Genomic DNA, 22,569 nt, shown 5'->3' on the forward strand with positions numbered 1-22,569 from the left:
AGGGACCGAATCCGTTCTCTCACTCGCGCAGGTATGCTCGGATGTGCAAGCACTACAGGAAACAGGAAATTTGCCGTCTGTGGATCACAGACGGCAAAGACCTAAATCCAGACGGCAAAGATTTTGCCGTCAGGAAGCAGACGACAAAGATAAATCGGCAAAGAATACTTTGCCGTCAGCTTTTTATCTGACAGACGGCAAATTCTTTGCCGTCAGCCGAAACTTCTTCGCCGTCTGCCTTATAACTCACAAACGACAAAGAAAAGTAGTTTTGCCGTCAGCTAGACTACATCTTTGCCATCAGCTATTCGCGTCTTTGCCTTCACCCTCGTATATCACAGACGGCAAATAATGGGATCTAATTAAAAAAAAGGAACCACGGCGGTGTTGCTCCAGAACGATGCGGTCAACGCATGCAAGTGCATTGCCATATCTAATCTTTCTTCATCTTTTTAAGAGGGAAAGGCCTGTCCGTACCTAGTGCCTTTCATTCAACATTAGTGGAGTACAAAATGTTAACGAGGCTGCGAGAGAACTAGAGTTACAGAATAGTCCTTCAAAATTACACAAAGGACCCTAAAACATAAAATTAAAAAGCAATCGGGTCTTTCTTCTTCGCTGCAGTGGCCTGCTCGCCCAACCTTCCAGCCCAACGCCCGCCGCGCCACTCTATCGTGCTGTGCTTGCCGCGCGCCCGCCCAGTCCTGCTCGTCGCGCCGCCATCTGGACCCGCTCAGTTGCGTGGCTCCGTCCCAGCCGCGCTCGGGAGGCACGCAAGGGAGGTCAGGGATGGGCGGTGCTTGCAAGGCAGAGTCCCCGGCTACTGTAGCGGCGGAGCTCGTGAGGCAGAGTACGCGACCTCGAGGCTGGCGCTGGTGCAAGGGATGGAGGCCGTTGGAGGCCTACGGGGGTGATGGGGCCGGGGCCGCAGGAGGCCGACGGGGGTGACGGGGCGCGGAGGTTGTTGGGGACGATGAGCGACAGGGCGCAGAGGCTGCTGGGAGCAATGAGCGATGGGGCGTGGAGGCGCTGGGGGTGACACGAGCAACCGGCCGGGGCCGGCGGGCGAGATACTGCCCAGCGTGGCCGGGGCCAGCCGGCGAGATGGCGGCTAGCAAGTGGTGGCGGGCGCCGGCGGCCTACGGTGGCGACGGGGGAAGTGGCCGCGGCCTTGAGGTGTTGACCGGTCGGCGTGCTCGATTTGGTCGAGTGGGAGAGAAACGAGAGGGAGAAGGAGACGTGCAGGTGGGGGTGGGGATAAGGTAGAGAGGACGTGGGCCGCGTGGGTGCTGCCCTGGGGGCGTGTGCATCGCGGGTGGGTGGGGAGTGGACGGCCTGGTGGGTGGGGATGTGCGTCTAAGATGTTGCCAAGTCATCGATCCATGTGATCGATCCGCGTGATGTGCTTTCTCTTTGCCGTCTGCGAAAAAAATGCAGACGGCAAAGAGCTCGCTTTGCCGTTTGTAAAATAAAACACGGACGGTAAAGAATCTTCGCCGTCTGCTGAAAAAAATATAGACAGCAAAAATCTTTGCCGTCTGTGATTTTGGTTGCAGACGGCAAAGTGACCTCTTTGCCGTCTATGATTTTTTCACAGATGGCAAAGTCTATTTTCCCGTCAGTTTTTCTTTGCCGTCTGTTGATGCCAGCAAACCCTTTCTTTGCCATCTGCCCGACGAAAAGATGACGGCAAAGACGCCCCCTGATGGCAAATTATCTGTTTCCTGTAGTGAAGGATCATGTGGATTGGGAGCTGCTGAATCTAGCCCTGCGGATCTACTTCAAAGGAGATTTCTCAGAGAAGCACATGATGCCCCACCCCATTGAGCCGCCGATTGCGTTCGTTCGATGGGCGAAAGGAGAAGTGAATTCAGGAGTGTTGGAAATATGCCCTAGAGGCAATAATAAAATGGTTATTATTGTATTTCCTTGTTCATGATAATTGTCTATTGTTGATGCTATAATTGTATTGACCGGAAACCTTAATACATGTGTGAATACATAGACCACAACATGTCCCTAGTAAGCCTCTAGTTGACTAGCTCGTTGATCAATAGATGGTCATGGTTTCCTGACCATGGACATTGGATGTCATTGATAACGGGATCACATCATTAGGAGAATGATGTGATGGACAAGACCCAATCCTAAGCCTAGCACAAGATCGTGTATTTCATATGCTAAAGCTTTTCTAATGTCAAGTATCATTTCCTTAGACCATGAGATTGTGCAACTCCCGGATACCGTAGGAATTCTTTGGGTGTGCCAAACGTCACAACGTAACTGGGTGGCTATAAAGGTGCACTACGGGTATCTCCGAAAGTGTCTGTTGGGTTGGCACGAAGACTGGGATTTGTCACTCTGTGTAAACGGAGAGGTATCTCTGGGCCCACTCGGTAGGACATCATCATAATGTGCACAATGTGACCAAGGAGTTGATCACGGGATGATGTGTTACAGAACGAGTAAAAACACTTGCCAGTAACGAGATTGAACAAGGTATCGGAATACCGACGATCGAATCTCGGGCAAGTACTATACCGGTAGACAAAGGAAATTGTATACGGGATTGATTGAATCCTTGACATCCTGGTTCATCCGATGAGATCATCGTAGAACATGTGGGAGCCAACATGGGTATCCAGATCCCGCTGTTGGTTATTGGCCGGAGAGTTGTCTCGGTCATGTCTACATGGTTCCTGAACCCGTAGGGTCTACACACTTAAGGTTCGATGGCGCTAGGGTTATAGGGAAAGTATGTACATGGTTACCAAATCTTGTTCGGAGTCCCGGATGAGATCCTGGAGGTCACGAGGTGTTCCGGAATGGTCCGGAGGAAAAGATTTATATATGGGAAGTCCCGTTTTGGTCACCGAAAAAGTTTCGGGTGCTATGGGTAACGTACCGGGACCACCGGGAGGGTCCCGGGGGTCCACCAGGTGGGGCCACCAGCCCCAGAAGGATGTGTGGGCCAAGTGTGGAGGGGACCAGCCCCAGGTAGGCTGCGCCCCCCACCAAGGCCCAAGGCACAGGGAGAGTGGGAGGGGGCAAACCCTAGGTCCAGATGGGCCTTAAGGCCCACCCTAGGGCGCCCCCCTCTCTCCCTCTCCCCTCTGGCCGCCACCCTAGATGGGATCTAGGGCTGCCGCCCCCTTGGGGAGGGAACCCTAGAGGGGGCGCAGCCCCTCCCCTTCCCCTATATATACTTGAGGTATGGGGCTGCCCAACAGATGTGATTTGATCTCTCTCTTGGCGTGACCCTACCCTCTCCCTCCTCGTCTCTTGTAGTGCTTGGCGAAGCCCTGCTGGAGTACCGCGCTCCTCCACCATCACCACGCCGTTGTGCTGCTGCTGGATGGAGTCTTCCCCAACCTCTCCCTCTCTCCTTGCTGGATCAAGGCGTGGGAGACGTCACCGGGCTGTACGTGTGTTGAACGCGGAGGCGCCGTTGTTCAGCGCTTAGATCGGAATCGACCGCGATCTGAATCACTGCGTGTACGACTCCACCAACCGCGTTCTTGTAACGCTTCCACATTGCGATCTTCAAGGGTATGAAGATGAACTCCTCTCTCGTTGCTAGTCTCTCCATAGATTGATCTTGGTGACACATAGGAATTTTTTTGAATTTCTGCTACGATCCCCAACAGTGGCATCATGAGCTAGGTCTATGCGTAGATTCTATGCACGAGTAGAACACAAAGTAGTTGTGGGCGGTGATTTGTTCAATTAGCTTGACGTTACTAGTCTTATCTTGATCCGGCGGCATTGTGGGATGAAGTGACCCGGACCGACCTTACACGTACGCTTACGTGAGACTGGTTCCACTGACTGACATGCACTTGATGCATAAGGTGGCTGGCGGGTGTCTGTCTCTCCCACTTTAGTCGGTACGGATTCGATGAAAAGGGTCCTTATGAAGGGTAAATAGCAATTGGCATATCACCGTTGTGGTTTTGCGTAGGTAAGAAACGTTCTTGCTAGAAACCCATAGCAGCCACGTAAAACATGCAACAACAATTAGAGGACGTCTAACTTGTTTTTGCAGGGTTTGCTTTGTGATGTGATATGGCCAAAAGGATGTGATGAATGATATATGTGATGTATGAGATTGATCATGTTCTTGTAATAGGAATCACGACTTGCATGTCGATGAGTATGACAACCGGCAGGAGCCATAGGAGTTGTCTTAATTTATTTATGACCTGCGTGTCAATGAAAATGCCATGTAATTACTTTACTTTATTGCTAACCGTTAGCCATAGTAGTAGAAGTAATAGTTGGCGAGGCAACTTCATGAAGACACGATGATGGAGATCATGATGATTGAGATCATGGTGTCATGCCGGTGACGATGGTGTTCATGCCGCGCCTCGAAGATGGAGATCAAAGGTGCAAGATGATATTGGCCATATCATGTCACTTTATGATTTGCATGTGATGTTTGTCATGTTTACATCTTATTTGCTTAGAACGACGGTAGCATAAATAAGATGATACCTCGTTAAAATATCAAGAATTGTGTTCCCCCTAACTGTGCACCGTTGCTAAGGTCGGTTGTTCCGAAGCACCACATGATGATACGGTGTGATAGATTCTAACGTTCGCATACAATGGGTGTAAGCCAGATTTACACACACAATACACTTAGGTTAACTTGACGAGCCTAGCATGTACATACATGGCCTCGGAACACGAAAGACCGAAAGGTCGAACATGAGTCGTATAGTGGATACGATCAACATGAAGATGTTCACCGATGATGACTAGTCCGTCTCACGTGATGATCGGACACGGCCTAGTTGACTCAGATCATGTATCACTTAGATGACTAGAGGGATGTCTATCTAAGTGGGAATTCATTAAATAATTTGATTAGATGAACTTAATTATCATGAACATAGTCAAAAGGTCTTTGCAAATTATGTCATAGCTTGCGCTATAGTTCTACTGTTTTAGATATGTTCCTAGAGAAAATTTAGTTGAGAGTTGACAGTAGCAACTATGCGGACTGGGTCCGTAAACTGAGGATTGTCCTCATTGCTGCACAGAAGGATTATGTCCTTAATGCACCGCTCAGTGTGCTGATCCTTGAGCGTCGTCTGTAGATGTTGGGAAACATCTGACATACACATTTTGATGACTACGTGATAGTTCAGTGCGTAATGCTAACGGTTTAGAATTGTGGCACCAAAGATGGTTTTTTGAAACGTCGCAGAACATATGAGATGTTCCAGACTGAAATTGGGATTTCAGACTAGTGCCCACGTCAAGAGGTATGAGACCTCTGACAAGTTTCTTAAGCCTGCAAACTAAGGGAGAAAAGCTCAATCATTGAGCATGTGCTCAGATTGTCTGAGTACTGCAATCGCTTGAATCGAGTGGGAGTTAATATTCCAGATGAGATAGTGATGGTTCTCCATAGTCACTGCCACCAAGCTATTGGAGCTTCGTGATGAACTATAACATATCAGGGATAGACATGATGATCCTTGAGAAACTCGCGATGTTTGACACCGCGAAAGTAGAAATCAAGTAGGAGCATCAATTGTTGATGGTTAAACCACTAGTTTCAAGAAGGGAAAGGGAAAGAAGGGATACTTCATGAGACAGCAAATTAGTTGCTGCTCTAGTGAAGAAACCCAAGGATGAACCAAACCCGAGACTAAGTGCTTCTATAATGAGGGGAACGGTCACTGAAGCAGAACTACCCTAGATACTTGGTAGATGAGAAGGCTGGCAAGGTCGACAGAAGTATTTTGGATATACATCATATTATTGTGTACTTTACTAGTACTCCTAGTAGCACCAGGGTATTAAAATACCGGTTCAGTTGCTAAGTGTTAGTAACTCGAAATAAAAGGCTACAGAATAAACGGAGACTAGCTGAAGGTGAGATGAAAATATGTGTTGGAAGTGTTTCCAAGGTTGATATGATCAAGCATCGCATGCTCCCTCTACCATCAAGATTGGTGTTAAACCTAAATAATTGTTATTTGGTGTTTGCGTTGAGCATAGACATGATTGGATTATGTTTATCACAATATGGTTATTCATTTAAGGAGAATAATGGTTACTCTATTTATTTGAATAATACCTTCACTGGTCTTGCACCTAAAATGAATGGTTCATTGAATCTCGATCGTAGTGATACACATGTTCATGCCAAAAGATATAAGATAGTAATGATAGTACCGCATACTTGTGGCACTGCCATTTGAGTCATATTGGTATAAAATGCATGAAGAAGCTCCATGTTGATGGATCTTTGGACTCACTCGTTTTGAAAAGATTGAGACATGTGAACCATGTCTATTGGTAGATATGCATGAAGAAACTCCATGCAGATGGATCGTTTGGACTCACTTGATTTTGAATCACTTGAGACATGCAAATCATACCACATGGGCAAGATGACTGAAAGGCCTCGTTTTCAGTAAGATGGAACAAGAAAGCAACTTGTTGGAAGTAATACATTTTGATGTGTGCAGTCCAATAAGTGATGAGGCATGCAGTGGATATCGTTATGTTCTTACTTCATAGATGATTTGAGTAGATGCTGAGTATATTTACTTGATGAAACACAAGTCTGAATTATTGAAAGGTTTAAGTAATTTCAGAGTGAAGTTGAAGATCGTCGTGACAAGATGATAAAATGTATATGATATGATCATAGAGATGAATATCTGAGTTACGAGTTTGGCACACAATTAATACATTGTGGAAATTGTTTCACAACTAATACCGCCTGGACCACCATAGTGTGATGGTGTGTCCGGACATCATAACTGCACCCTATTGGATATAGTGCATACCATGATGTCTCTTATTGAATTACCACTATCGTTTATGGGTTAGGCATTAGAGACAACCACATTCACTTTAAATAGGGCACCGCACAATTCCATTGAGACGACACCGTATGAACTATAGGTTTTGGGAAACCTAAGCTATTGTTTCTTAAAAGTTTGGGGCTGCGATGCTTATGTGAAAAAGTTTCAGGCTGATAAGCTCGAACCCAAAGCGGATAAATGCATCTTCATAGAATACCCAAAAATAGTTGGGTATACCTCCTATTCCAGATCCAGAAGCAAAAGTGATTGTTTCTAGAAACAGATCCTTTCTCGAGGAAAAGTTTCTCTTGAAAGAATTGAGTGGGAGGATGGTGGAGACTTGATGAGGTTATTGAACCTTCACTTCAACTAGTGTGTAGCAGGGCACAGGAAGTTGGTCCCGTGGCACCTACACCAATTGAAGTGAAATCTTATGATAGTGATCATGAAACTTCGGATCAAGTCACTACCAAACCTCATGGGTCGACAAGGATGTGTACTACTTCAGAGTGGTACGTAATCCTATCTTGGAACTCATGTTGCGAGACAACAATGAACCTACGAGCTATGGAGAAGCGATGGTGGGCCGGATTCCGACGAATGGCTCGAGGCCACAAAATCCGAGAGAGGATCCATGTATAAAACAAAGTATAGACTTTGAAAGAACTACTTGATGGTCGTAAGGCTGTTGGGTGCAGATGGATTTTAAAAGGAAGACAGACAATGATGGTAAGTGTCACCATTAAGAAAGCTCGACTTGTCGTTAAGATGTTTCCCGGCAAGTTCAAGGAGTTGACTATGATGAGACTTTCTCACTCGTAGCGATGCTAAGAGTCTGTTGGAATTATGTTAGCAGTTACTGCATTATTTATGAAATCTTGCAGATAGGATGTCAAAACGTTGTTTCCTCGACATTTTTCTTGAGGAAAGGTTGTATGTGATACAACCAGAAGGTTTTGTCAATCCTGAAAGATGCTGACAAGTATGCAAAGCTCCAGCAATCCTTCTAAGGACTGGAGTAAGCATCTCGGAGTTGGAATGTACACTTTGATGAGATGGTCAAAGATTTTGGGTTTATACAAAGTTTATGAGAAACTTGTATTTCCAAAGAAGTGAGTGGGAGCACTATAGAATTTTTATGAGTATATGTTGTTAACATATTGTTGATCAGAAATGATGTAGAATTTCTGGAAAGCATGCAGGGTTATTTGAAAAGTGTTTTCAATGGAAAATCTGGATTAAGCTACTTGAACATTGAGCATCAAGATCTATAAGGATAGATAAAAAACGCTTAATAGTACTTTCGAATAATACATACTGTGACAAGATTTTGAAGGAGTTTAAAATAGATCAGCAAAGAAGGAGTTCTTAGCTGTGTTACAAGGTGTGAATATTGAGTAAGACTCAAGACCTGACCACGACATAAGAGAGAGAAAGGACGAAGGTCATCCCCTATGCTTTAGACATAGGCTCTACAGTATGCTATGCTGTGTACCGCACCTGAAGTGTGCCTTGCCATGAGTTAGTCAAGGGGTACAAGAGTGATCCAGGAGTGGATCACATGACAGCGGTCGAACTTATCCTTAGTAACTAGTGGACTAAGGAATTTTCTCGATTATGGAGGTGGTAAAAGAGTTCGTCGTAAAGGGTTACGCCGATGCAAACTTTGACACTAATCCGGATGACTCTGAGGAGTAAACCGGATTCGTATAGTAGAGCAGTTATTTGGAATAACTCCAAGTAGCGCGTGGTAGCTAAATCTTCAAGATGACATAGAGATTTGTAAAGCACACATGGATCTGAAAGGTTCAGACCCATTGACTGATAAACCTCTCTCACAAGCAAGATATGAACATACCCCATGGGTGTTGGATTCATTACAATCACATAGTGATGTGAACTAGATTATTGACTCTAGTGCAAGTGGGAGACTGTTGGAAATATGCCCTAGAGGCAATAATAAAATGTTTATTATTGTATTTCCTTGTTCATGATAATTGTCTATTGTTCATGCTATAATTGTATTGACCGGAAAACGTGATACATGTGTGAATACATAGACCACAACATGTCCCTAGTAAGCCTCTAGTTGACTAGCTCATTGATCAATAGATGGTCATGGTTTCCTGACCATGGACATTGGATTTCATTGATAACGGGATCACATCATTAGGAGAATGATGTGATGAACAAGACCCAATCCTAAGCCTAGCACAAGATCGTGTAGTTCGTATGCTAAAGCTTTTCTAATGCCAAGTATCATTTCCTTAGACCATGAGACTGTGCAACTCCCGGATACCGTAGGAATGCTTTGGGTGTGCCAAACGTCACAACGTAACTGGGTGGCTATAAAGGTGCACTACGGGTATCTCTGAAAGTGTCTATTGGGTTGGCACGAATCGAGACTGGGATTTGCCACTCTGTGTAAACGGAGAGGTATCTCTGGGCCCACTCGGTAGGACATCATCATAATGTGCACAATGTGACCAAGGAGTTGATCACGGGATGATGTGTTACAGAACGAGTAAAAACACTTGCCATTAACGAGATTGAACAAGGTATCGGAATACCGACGATCGAATCTCGGGCAAGTACTATACCGGTAGACAAAGGGAATTGTATACGGGATTGATTGAATCCTTGACATCGTGGTTCATCCGATGAGATCATCGTGGAACATGTGGGAGCCAACATGGGTATCCAGATCCCGCTGTTGGTTATTGGCTGGAGAGTTGTCTCGGTCATGTCTACATGGTTCCCGAACCCGTAGGGTCTACACACTTAAGGTTCGATGACGCTAGGGTTATAGGGAAAGTATGTACGTGGTTACCGAATGTTGTTCGGAGTCCCGGATGAGATCCCGGACGTCACGAGGAGTTCCGGAATGGTCTGGAGGTAAAGATTTATATATGGGAAGTCTCGTTTTGGTCACCAGAAAAGTTTCGGGTGCTATCGGTAACGTACCGGGACCACCGGGAGGGTCCCGGGGGTCCACCAGGTGGGGACACCAGCCCCAGAAGGATGTGTGGGCCAAGTGTGGGAGGGGACCAGCCCCAGGTAGGCTGGTGCGCCCCCCACCAAGGCCCAAGGCGCAGGGAGACTGGGAGGGGGCAAACCCTAGGTCCAGATGGGCCTTAAGGCCCACCCTAGGGCGCCCCCCTCTCTCCCTCTCCCCTCTGGCCGCCACCCTAGATGGGATCTAGGGCTGCCGCCCCCTTGGGGAGGTAACCCTAGAGGGGGCGCAGCCCCTCCCCTTCCCCTATATATACTTGAGGTATGGGGCTGCCCAACAGATGTGATTTGATCTCTCTCTTGGCGCAGCCCTACCCTCTCCCTCCTCGTCTCTCGTAGTGCTTGGCGAAGCCCTGCTGGAGTACCGCGCTCCTCCACCATCACCACGCCGTTGTACCTCTGCCGGATGGAGTCTTCCCCAACCTCTCCCTCTCTCCTTGCTGGATCAAGGCGTGGGAGATGTCATCGGGCTGTACGTGTGTTGAACGCGGAGGCGCCGTTGTTCGGCGCTTAGATCGGAATCGACCACGATCTGAATCGCTGCGTGTACGACTCCACCAACCGCGTTCTTGTAACGCTTCCGCATTGCGATCTTCAAGGGTATGAAGATGAACTCCTCTCTTGTTGCTAGTCTCTCCATAGATTGATCTTGGTGACACATAGGAATTTTTTTGAATTTCTGCTACGATCCCCAACAAGGAGATCCACACCGTGCTGCGAGATGGGAATGCTTGACTGGACTCCTGCCCACCAACACGCCACCGGAGCCGGAGCAGGTGGATCCCCTACCTTACCTCTCCCCCAAACCTGCAGAAGATTGAAATTAGGCTTGCAATCTTCTTCAATTAAGTTGTCTGGTGGTTATTTCTGCTTCCTGAAAGACAACATCTGGCTGGAGGATAAGAAGGAACCAGGAACTCCGATGAATTTCCCCTATCACAATGGGGGGAGCGCCGGTTGTGAAGTGGTACGGCCCACCTCCGCCCCAAATGGGGGCACAATCAGGGCAGGCTCCTGTAATTGCCCAAGATCAATCTGCTGGTGGTTCTGACTCTCAGATCAGTGGGAAATCTCAAGGCAAGAATCAGCAAAAGAAGAGATAGGACATCCAGAAAACTGCTCCTGCCCTGCTTCGGGCCTTATGGAATACTCTGAGGTGATCTGCTACAACTATGGGGAACCAGGGCATCATTTGGATAAATGTGTCAAGCCCAAGAGTTGTTTTATCTACAAAATGGTTACCCATAAAGTTGAGAATTGCCCTGTCAGAAGGAAAACCCACAGTTATGCTAGATATGTTGGAAGTGCTGCTCCAGGATTATGTCCACCATTGACAGAATTTTCTGTGACACAGAATTAGATAGTTTCTTTCCCCTTTCTAGTTGTAGAGCTCTGCCTAGATGTGGTAGTGACCACACTCCTTTGCTCTGGGACTCTAGTCTTAACCAAACTCCAAAGAGGAATAGTTTTAAATTTGAAAAGTGGTGGTTGCTTAGAGAAGATTTTACTAAGCTAGTCAGGAAAATCTGGAATGAGCCTACTGGGAGTAGCTGCGCCCTAGAAAATTGGCAGATCAAAATAAGGAGATTTAGAAGAACTACCAAAGGGTGGAACTCCAATGAGGAAGCTAATCTTAGAAGATACAAAAGGCTTCTCCTCCTTGAGTTTGATTCTCTAGATATTAAGGCAGAAACCACTGACCTCTCTGAGGTTGAGACTAATAGATTAAATTTTGTCCATGAAGAGCTCAAGAAAATTTGGCTTCAAGAAGAAATCAAAGCCAAACAAAGGTCTAGAGATAGGAACATTAAGGAGGGTGATAGAAATACTGCTTACTTCCATGCAGTAGCTAACCAGAGGAGGAGGAAAACCCTCATTCACTCCCTTGATGGCCCTAATGGCCCTGTTACTGAGGTAGATGAGATGCTGAAAGTGGCTAGTGACTTCTATAAAGACCTGTTTAAGAAAGAAAACCCTTCTGGGTTCTCTCTACAAAACAATTTTTTTCTCTGCTTCTGAAAAAGTCTCTCCTGCTGAAAATGAGCAGCTAGAAGCCCCTTTTTCAGAGACAGGGGTGAAGGAAGCCATTTTTAGCTCTTATCCTGATGGGGCTCCTGGTCCTGATGGGATTCCCTTCTTGTTTTACCAGCATTTTTGGGACTTGGTGAAAAATGATCTCTTAGATCTTTTCCAAGCCTTTCATAGAGGAGAGTTGGATCCAGTAACTTACTCATGGGGGGTCTGTTGGGGTCAAGTTAAATAACTGTGAAAGTGATTTTTTTCCTTGCTGGTAAAGGCCTTAGGCAAGGTGACCCCATCTCCCCGCTTTTGTTTAATTTAGTAGTGGGCGTTCTTACTAAAATGCTGAGCAAAGCTGCTGATCATAGTCTGATTGCAGGGCTCTGTCATGAGGTCTGCCCTGGTGGCATCATCTGCCTTCAATATGCAGATGATACCATCCTTTTCTTAGACAATGACTCCACACATGCTAGCAATCTGAAAACTGTTCTAACATGGTTTGAGCAAGTCTCAGGCATGAGAATCAACTACTCTAAAAGTGAACTCATCCCTATCAACATGGATGATCAGGAGTTAGCTGACTTCCTCTCTATTCTAGTCTGTAATTGTAACGCCCTCGATGCGGCTATATCTCCCACGTGTCGGGGCACGACTTAGAGGCATAACCGCATTGAAAGCAATGTCGCAAGTCGGGAAGTCATTACACATCCCATGTACATAAATAATATAAAGGGGAGGAACATAGTTGGCTTACACTCGCCACGTCACATCAAAGTACATAAATAACATCCATCATACAAATCACTCATGGCCCGACTACGATGCCAAAATAGAAAAGACCCCCAACATGCGACAAGGCCCTGAATCGATAACCCCAACTAGGCACCACTACTGATCGTCGGGAAAAGAAACATAATAGCGCTGAGAGTCCTCGTCGAACTCCCACTTGAGCTCGTACTCGTCACCTGGAGCGGAATCACCTGGACCTGCATCTGGAATTATAGTATCTGTGAGCCACAGGGACTCAGCAATCTCGCACCCTCGCGATCAAAACTATTTAAGCTTATAGGAAGGATAAGGCAAGTATATGTGGAGCTGCAGCAAGCGTCTAGCATATGTGGTGGCTAACTTATCCGCAAAAGAGAGCGAGAAGAGGAGGCAAGGCGCGAGCGAGAATCTAGAGGAACAACCTGCGCAAGCATTACTCCAACACCGTGTCCACTTCCCGGACTCCGCCGAGAAGAGGCCATCACGGCAACACACTCGGTTGATTCATTTTAATTAATTAAGGTTTAAGTTATCTACAACCGGACATTAACAAGTTCCCATCTGCCCATAACCGCGGGCACGGCTTTCGAAAGTTCAATCCCTGCAGGGGGGTCCCAACTTAGCCCATGACAAGCTCTCACGGTCAACGAAGGAATAGACCTCCTCCCAAGACGTTCCGATCAGACTCGGTATCTCGGTAACTCAAGACACTTCGACAGGTTAAAACAAGACCAGCAACACCACCCGCTGTGCCGACAAATCCCGATAGGAGCTGCACATGTCTCGTTCTCAGGGCACACCAGATAAGCTAAGCATACGGGAGCCAACGTAACCCAAGTTGCCGAGGGACGGCCCCGCACGGTGCTCTAGTTTGGACCAACACTCAGAGGAGCACTGGCCCGGGGGGGTTAAAATAAGATGACCCTTGAGTCTGCAGAACCCAAGGGAAAGAAAAGGCTAGGTGGCAAATGGTAAAACCAATGTTGGGCATTGCTGGAAAAGCTTTAATCAAGGCGAAATATCAAGGGGTTCCCATTATAACCCAACCGCGTAAGGAACGCAAGATCCGGGAACATAACACCGATATGACGGAAACTAGGGCGGCAAGAGTGGAACAAAACACTAGGCGAGAGGCCGAGCCTTCCACCCTTTACCAAGTATATAGATGCATTAAGATAACATGGCAATATAATGATATCCCAACAAGTAGATAAATGTTCCAACAAGGAACGGCCTCCAAACTTCACCTGCAACTAGCAACGCTATAAGAGGGGCTGAGCAAAGCGGTAACATAGCCAATCAACGGTTTGCTAGGACATGGTGGGTTAGAGGTTCAACATGGCAATTGGGAGGCTGACAAGCAAAAGGTAGGCATCGTAGCATTGGCATAGCAAGAGCGAGCAAACTAGCATAGCAAAGATAGTAGTGATTTCGAGGGTATGATCATCTTGCCTGCACAGTTGTCAGAGTCGACTGGATCCTCACAAGCAAACTCAACGGGCTCCTCGGTAGCGAACTCGTCTCCCGGCTCTACCCAACAAGACAAACAAGCAACAAGGATACAATCAACCACGTGCCAGACCAAGCAAAATGTTGAAATGATGATATGCTATGCGGGATGCGATGCGGGATGCAAAATGCAAGATATGACAGGAAATGCATGAACCTGGCCTCAACTTGGAATTCCAAGGGTGCCACTGGATATAGGGGATGAAATCGCTTGAAAACGATATAAAGATCGTTGGAATCGGAGTTACGGTTTGGAAATGGCAAGCGTTTTAAGATATGACACCGGTCTGCGATATACAGCAAGTAGGCTCCTAAATGCAACGAAATGAACATGCTAAAGACACCAAACATGAAAACAAAATACATGGAAGTGATGTACACAAGATTCTTAACAAAACACTAGCACTGAGCCATAGGCAAATTCATCCATTAAGAGGTTCAAACAAGCATGGCAAAAATGAATATGCAAAACAGATTCCAGACTTAGTGAAATTAACACTAGCCTGAAATTTCAGATCACGAAGCCCTCTTCGGAGCAGCAAAACAACATGATAAATGACCTGAACATGACAAGTAAGAATATGGCATGGAGCTACTCAACAAGCTTAACAAAACTCCCAAAGTTACCTGGGGCCAAAAGGGTTCACAAAATACTCTACCGAGCTCACGAACATAGCTCGAACACAATCAGTTTTCAGACTTAGTGAAAACTGAGACATGCAGAAATTTAACTCGCGAAGGCATGTAACCGAGCTCGATGCACTCACTACGGTGCAAGTCATGGCAAGGCAAGCATATAACCAGTAAGAAGGCACAATATGCTAGCTACACATGGCAATAACAAAGGCATAGCATGCATGGAACACTAACGGTAGCATCGGCAAAATCGCGAACTAGTTGACGATCTGCCCAGATTAACAACGAAGCAAAAGTTGAGCTCGAATGAGTCAACCTAGAGCACTCCACATATGCAAACAAAGACATGGATGGATAGAGCATAACATAAGTATCAAAACTCCCTTACTGATCATCCTCAAAAGAGGCACGGATCACTAGGAAACAAGCTGGACATATGTCTTTAGGTGGACTATGCAAACAAAAGTCAACGCGGGACGAGGTGGAGCGGGATGGAGTGGTTCAGGCGCGGCGAGGCGTGTTTGGATCGCTGACCCGGTGGATCTGGTCCAACGGGATCGGATCGGGCCGGCGAAGCTCCGGCGAGCCCGAGCACTCCGGCGAGGGGCGGTAGCGGGCCGGCGATGCTCCGGCCAAGGGGGGGGGGGGCGGCGCACGGCGGCGGAGGTCGCGGGCGGGCGGCGGCGGTCGCGGCGGCTACCGACGGCGGCGGGGCGAAGCTCCGGCAATGGCGCGGCGGTGGTCGGCGCCGGGGCCTGCGGTGGCGGGCGATGCCGGCGTCGGGGAAGGTGGCGGCGGTGAGGCGATGCGGCGGCGGGCGTCGACGGGCCGGGGACGGCCCCTCGCGGGCTCGGCGGGCCGCGGTGGACGGCGGCGGCGAAGTGGGCGCGCTTGCCCACGTGGCAGCGCGGGATTGGCCCGGACGGATCGGGCGGACAATGTCCGTCGGCGGGCGAAGTGTCCGGCGGCGTGCGGGATCTGATGTTTTTTTAGACTAGGGTTTGGACGGGGAAGAAGATCCGAATGGAGGGGGTATAAATAGGCATAAGTGGAGCTAGGAGAGTCCAAATGAGGTGCGGTTTTCGCCCACGCGATCGTGATCGAACGCTCTAGGACATGGAGCAGAGTTTGGTGGGTTTTTGGGCCAAATTTGAGGGGTGTTGGGCTGCAACACACACGAGGCCTTTTCGGTCCCTCGGTTAACCGTTGGAGTATCAAACGAAGTCCAAATGACCCGAAACTTGACGGGCGGTCTACCGGTAGTAAACCAAGGCCGCATGACAAGTCTCGGTCCAATCCAGAAATGTTTAATCCCCACACACGAAAGAAAGGTAGAAATGACCACCGGAGGAGAACGAAGCGCCGGAATGCAAAACGGACAACGGGGAAAAAGCTCGCATGCATGAGATGAACACGTATGTAAATGCAATGCACATGATGACATGATATGAGATGCATGAAAAAGAAAACAACACACGGAGACAAAACCCGAACCCGAGGAAATAAATATAACTTAACGCCGGAAACGACAAGAGTTGGAGTACAAATTGGGAAAGTTATATCTGGGGCGTTACAGTAATAAAGGTAACTTCCCCATTAAGTACCTAGGTATCCCTCTCCACTATGATAAAATGAGGAGATAGGATATCCAACCCTTTTGGATAAAATCATGAAAAGGATTGCTGGGTGGAGGGACAAACTTCTCTCTTATAGAGGTAGATTGATCCTCATACAAGCTTGTTTGACTAGCATTCCAGTGTATCTCCTCTCCTTCTTCAAGTTCCCTAAATGGGCAGTGAACCTCATCAATTCTCATATGTCTCATTGCTTGTGGAATGATTTTGAGGGAAATAGGAAGCTACACCTTGCTAATTGGTCCCTAGTATCTATGAAAAAAGATTTTGGAGGCCTAGGCATACCTAACCTCCAAGAAAGTAACATCTGTCTTCTAGGGTCTTGGATTAAAAGATTCTATGAGGAAGACCTGAAACCCTGGAAGCTTCTTATTGCCCATAAATACCTAGGAAATAAACCTAATATTTTTGTCCCTTCCTCCAACCCTAAGACCTCTAGATTCTGGAAAGGATTAAAATCTATTATGCATGCTGTGAAATTTGGCTACAGATGGAACATAGGGGATGGGAGCAGAACCAGGTTCTGAGAAGATACTTGGTTTGGCACATCCCCCCTAGCAGTCCAATTTTGGCCTATTTACTCTGTCCGCAATGAGCTTAACAAAAGTGTCAATGAAGTTTGGGACGGTCAATGCCTAAAACTCTCTTTTAGAAGGAACTTTAGTGATAGTCTCATGGAACAATGGTTCCAGTTGGAGGAAATTGCCAAAAGCATTACCTTTACTGCCGAGCCGGATGCCCTGATTTGGCAGCTGGACAATAAGGGGAAGTATTCCTCCAGCTCCCTCTATCATGTTATCAACTTTAGAGGGGTTCAACCCGTGTTTATCCCTGCTGTCTGGAAATTGAGATTTCCCCCTAAAATTCATGTATTTCTCTGGCTTCTCTCCAAAAACAAATTGATGACTAGGGATAACCTTAGGAAGAGACACATCATAAAACTCCTTGATTGTGTTTACTGCTTGGAACAAGAGTCTGGTTCTCACCTATTTTTTGAATGTATAGTTGCTAAACATCTCTGGGCCCACATTGAGGAATATTTCTCTAGTCAGATTGGCTCATCCTTCGAATCTGTCGACAGATTCTGGATTGCTACCAAAAAGTGCTCAGTTTTAAACACTGTTAGCTCAGCTGTCCTTTGGTGCCTCTGGAAATATAGAAATGCTATGATTTTCAGTAACACCTCCTGGATTTCCATTCCGCAGGTCTTGAGGTTGATCAGGAACATGGTGAGGAACTGGGCGATTCTCTCCTCTGGATCGGACAAGGACAAGTTGACGAGCTTCGTGGAAACCCTAACAAGATCCCTCCAGAAACTGTTGGTGATCATTTGTGGCTGAACAAGGCTCGACCTGCTCTGGGGCTGGACCCGTGGGCTCATCTCAAGATCTCTGATGAAGATGATGGGCACCTGGCGCCGAAAAAGAGGGACATCCACCATGCTATGCCTTCCAGCCCAGTGTCTCCGCTTGCTTACTAGTCGCCGCAGGCTGACACGGCCCCTCGGCTGAAGACCATGAAGGCTTCGCTGGACCCTCCTTGTGTCATTTGAGTGCTCTATCCGCTCTGCCTTTGGCACCGCTCGGGTGATTTGTGTTATTCAGAGAACTTGTTCATCCACCCCCCTAGTTTGTAGCTTTTCTACCTTTGCTTTCGAACTGCTCTTTGAGCTGATGTATCAGAATATGTTGTGGTTTCGTTCTCAGCAATGGAACCGGGGAGATGCTCCCTGTTTTTCTAAAAAAATTATTTTATATGTTATTATATATTATTTTTATTGTCATCATATATTTAACAGATACATACATATGTAAGAAAACAATATCCCACATCTTATTAACTTATAAAAATAATTTCTTAACAAATAAAATCCTGGATTGTTTTGGCACGAAAATCCTAGTGATTGTGTACAAAAGCTTGGTAAGATTTAAGGACGAATGTAATAATATCACTTATTATTTAAATATATTTATAACAAAATGCTTAGCCCCTTTTTATTTTTTGATAACATTGCTGGCCCAACCCAACATTATAATTAGAATCAGCCCAGCAAAATCGTGTATTTCGAGAAAGTGCAAATGGCCTGTAATTTTTTAGGAAATAAAATAAACGGGCCGCATGGACGCTACATTATTTGTTCACCCAGCCCAGCTAATGGCTGTAATTCAAAAAAAAGATCAAATTGACTATAAATTCTACCACTCAAAAAAAGACTGTAAATTCTGAAAAAATGGGTTGAATACGTGCCACATTTTTGGAGGCTGAAATGTGGGCAATAGGTCGAAGCCAATGCAAGTCGTTGTCAATTTAGTCAACAAATGATTCTGACATGTTAGCCGTTGGATTTACATCCAACGACCGGCATCCATCTTCAATCTCTCGTCTTCTTCCTCCAGTGCCGCCGGGACCACCTCCTGCTGCTAGCAGCTCTGCTTAGCACGCTTCGCTATGAACCGCTACTCCACCGTTGGCTAGGCAATCCCTCCAACCCTCCACACCTCCTGTTCTTCTCCACCGACTGTCGAACCACACCGCACTAGAACTAGTTAACCCTCGTACACCTCTCTGTTTTCGACTCTACTCCTGCGTCTTCCCATCTCCGGCTTGTTGCTGTCCGGGGCCTCGCCGTCGTCCACCACCTTGGATGCGCTCGGCGCGAAGTGGTCAACGTGGTCAATGAACGATACCATCGAAAGTAGACTGTGCGTGGAGAGGCTGACAGCTGGGTCCATGGTCGCACACAAGGAAATGCCTCCTTATTACACGCAAAATAATGATTCCTCCACCTAACATCCGGGACCCACCAGAAGGGCCTCTGTATTTCACGAAATAAAGTGCCCCCCGCTGACATGTCGGACCCACCAGCTATCTTCGCACGCAAGGAAGTGCCTCCTTATTATGCACAAAAAAGTGAATATTCCCCCTGCCAGCTGGAACCCAGCATAGTGGGAGGCTGACTTGTGGGCCTACCAAGTTGACGGGGACGGAGGGCTTTGTCAACTTAGTCAATATGAACGATTCTAGCTCCTTTTACCGTACGATGTTCATCCAACGGCCGTAGTGCTTCTTCAACCTCTGGTCTTCTTGCTCTAGCCGCCCAAACCAGCACCGGTCGTGCCGCGTGCTCCTGCCTCCCGTGGCCGGCTGTGATGCCGCGGAGGCCTCACTGCCCCCTACTACTCCCACCGCTGGCCAGGCCATCCCTCTACTCACCCACACCCCCTGTTATTCTGCGGCGACAGCAACCTCACACCGCAGCCGAACCAGTGAACCCTCGCACTCCTCTTCGCATGGGCATCCACTACAGCGTCTTCCCTGGCTCCGAGTCGTCCCCTTCCTAGTCCTCGCCGTCGTCCACCGCCCTGGTGCTCTCGGCGCGGCGTGGTCAACGTGGTCAACGACCGACTTCCATCGGAAGAGTACTGTACGTGGAGAGGCTGACAACTGGGTCCACGGCAGCCGCAAGGAAGTGCCTCCTTATTACGCGGAAAATAATTATTCCTCCACCTGACAGTGGGGACCCACCGGGCGGGCCACCAGTATTTTGCGAAAAAAATCATTTCCCCCTGACAGCTGGGACCCACCGAACGGGCCACCGTATTTCATGAAAAAAAGTTCCCCCCGCTATCAGCTCGGACCCACCGGAAGTGCCTCCTTATTACGCACAAAAAAATGAATACTCCCCCGGCTAGCTGGGACCCACCTTGCTGGGAGGCTGACTTGTGGGCCTACTAAGTTGACGGGGATGAAGTGCTTTGTCAACTTAGTCAATATGAACGATTCTAGCTCCAGTGACCGTACGATGTCCATCCAACGGCCGTAGTGCTTCTTCAACCTTTGGTCTTCTTGCTCCAGCCGCCCAAAGTAGTGCCGGTCATGCCGCATGCTCCTGCCTCCTGTGACCGGCTGTGCTGCCATAGAGGCCTCACCGCCCCCTACTATTCCCACCGCTGGCCAGGCCCTGCGGCGACGGAAGCCTCACACCGCAGCCGAACCAGTGAACCCTCGTAGTCCTCTCCGCGCGGGCTTCCACTGCCGCATCGTCCCCTTCCTAGGCCTCGCCGTCGTCCACCGCCGCGGTGCTCTCCGCGCGGCGTGGTCAACGTGGTCAAGGAACGACTTCCATCGGAAGAGTACTGTACCTGGAGAGGCTGACAGCTGGGTCCATGGCCACAGCCCAGTTTTTTGTGATTTTCCAAGTAAGTCGCTTTGTCAGGCCTGTTGGGCTGCAAATCTTTCAAGACGAGGAGAGCTTTCATTCATCTGGCCAAGAAAATGGCCCATCAGTAATGAGAAATGGGTTGTACATTTTTAAAACACATCAAACCGGCAATTAGTTTCAAATATCTTTTTTCATTTCAAGATTTTAATTTACATTAATTTTTATGCATGGAGAATTTGTTGGATTTTATATTGATATACATTTATTTTTAAAATCAGTTTGAATGTGAGTCGAAATTTCGGGATTAAAAACAGTTCGGACCGCACCGAAATATGAAAATTTTCGTATAATTTTTTAACTGTTGCCACAATATGGGCTGTAATGCTAACAAAAAGAATATGGGCTCCAAAAAAACCATAAGAATTAGCAAATGGGCTGTAAATTATTAGAAATAATGGCAGATGGGCTGTATGTTGTTTTCCACAGATTTGAGGCTTTCCTAAGAAAAAGGTTGACGCACAAGCACTGACTGTTGGATGTCCATCCAACGGTCGTCGTGCTTCTTCAATCTCTGCTCTTCCTGCTCCAGCCGCTCAAACAAGCGCCGGCGGGACTGCCTGCTCCCTCCTCCTCGCGGCCGACTGTGCTGCCGCGCAGGCCTCACCGCCCGACCCTACTCCCATCGCTAGCCTAGCCATCCCTCTACTCACCCACACCTGCTGTTATTCTCCGGCGACGGCAGACGAACCAGTAAACCCTCGTACAGTCGTACTCCCCTCCGTGTGGGAAACAACTGCCGAGTCTTCCCTGCCTCCGTGTCGTCCCCTTCCTAGGCCTCACCGTCGTCCACCGCCCTGGTGCTCTCGGCGCGGCGTGGTCAACATGGTCAAGGAACGACTTCCATCGGACGTGGACTGTACATGGAGAGGCTGACAGCTGGGTCCACTGCCGCAGCAAGGAAGTGCCTCCTTATTACACGGAAAATAATGATTCCTCCACCTGACAGCTGGGACCCACCGGACGGGCCACAGTATTTCATAAAAAAATGTTTCCCCCTAACTGCTGGGACCCACCAGCTACATCTTCGCACGCAAGGAAGTGCATCCGGGCAAAAAAAACGATTCGCCCCCTGACTGCTGGGACCGACCTGCTACATCTTCACAGGCAAGGAAGTGCCTGACAGTCGGGACCCACCTGGTCGAAGCGTACGTAGCGTTGTCATTCTGGTCGCGAACGTGTGCGTACATACTGGTCGATGTAGAGGCGCGCACGTGTCGTAGTAGAGGCACACACGTAGCATTTACATGTATGTACAACAGCCAGGGTGCAAGAAAGAAAATATGGCCACATATGTGTACATACGTGCGGGGTCTCGAACGCCTACTCACGCATACATACGGCCAGGGCTCGTGTACATGGCTGGGACGGAACGGAGAAACAGTGTCGTTGTCGTGTTCATGGGGAGGCAACGGAATGCGTCGTGTTCATCGAGAGGGCTTGGACGGAACAGGCGATGGAAACGAGGCCTAGCGTGCCGCAGAATGGAGGAAACGACCTTGTGTTCGACCGGCCACGTTCGAAACGGGATCCTGTTCATCGGGAGGGGTCTGGCGTACCGCAAAACGGAGGAAACGGACCTCCTACGGTCGAAATGGGGGTCCTGTTGATCGGGAGGGGTGTGGCGTACCGCAAAACGGACGAAACGGACTTGTGTTGGAGCGCTACGGTCGAAACGGAGGTCCTGTTCATCGGGAGGGGTGTGGCGTACCACAAAACGGGACTCCACAGGATACTGTTCATCTCCACCGTCGACCCCCTCCAACCTCCACGAGCTACTTTTCATCCACCGTCGACCTCCTCCAGCCTCCACCTGTGACTGTTCATCCACGGGCTCCTGTTCATCCAGCCTCCACCGCGCGCTACTCCACCGGCTACTGTTCAACCACCCCTCCACCGTCTACTGTTCATCCAGCCCTCCACACCATGGGGTCCTGTTCAA

This window comes from Triticum urartu, chromosome 3A, assembly GCF_056163025.1.
Source record: "Triticum urartu cultivar PI428250 chromosome 3A, HENAU_Tu73, whole genome shotgun sequence".
NCBI lineage: Eukaryota > Viridiplantae > Streptophyta > Magnoliopsida > Poales > Poaceae > Triticum > Triticum urartu.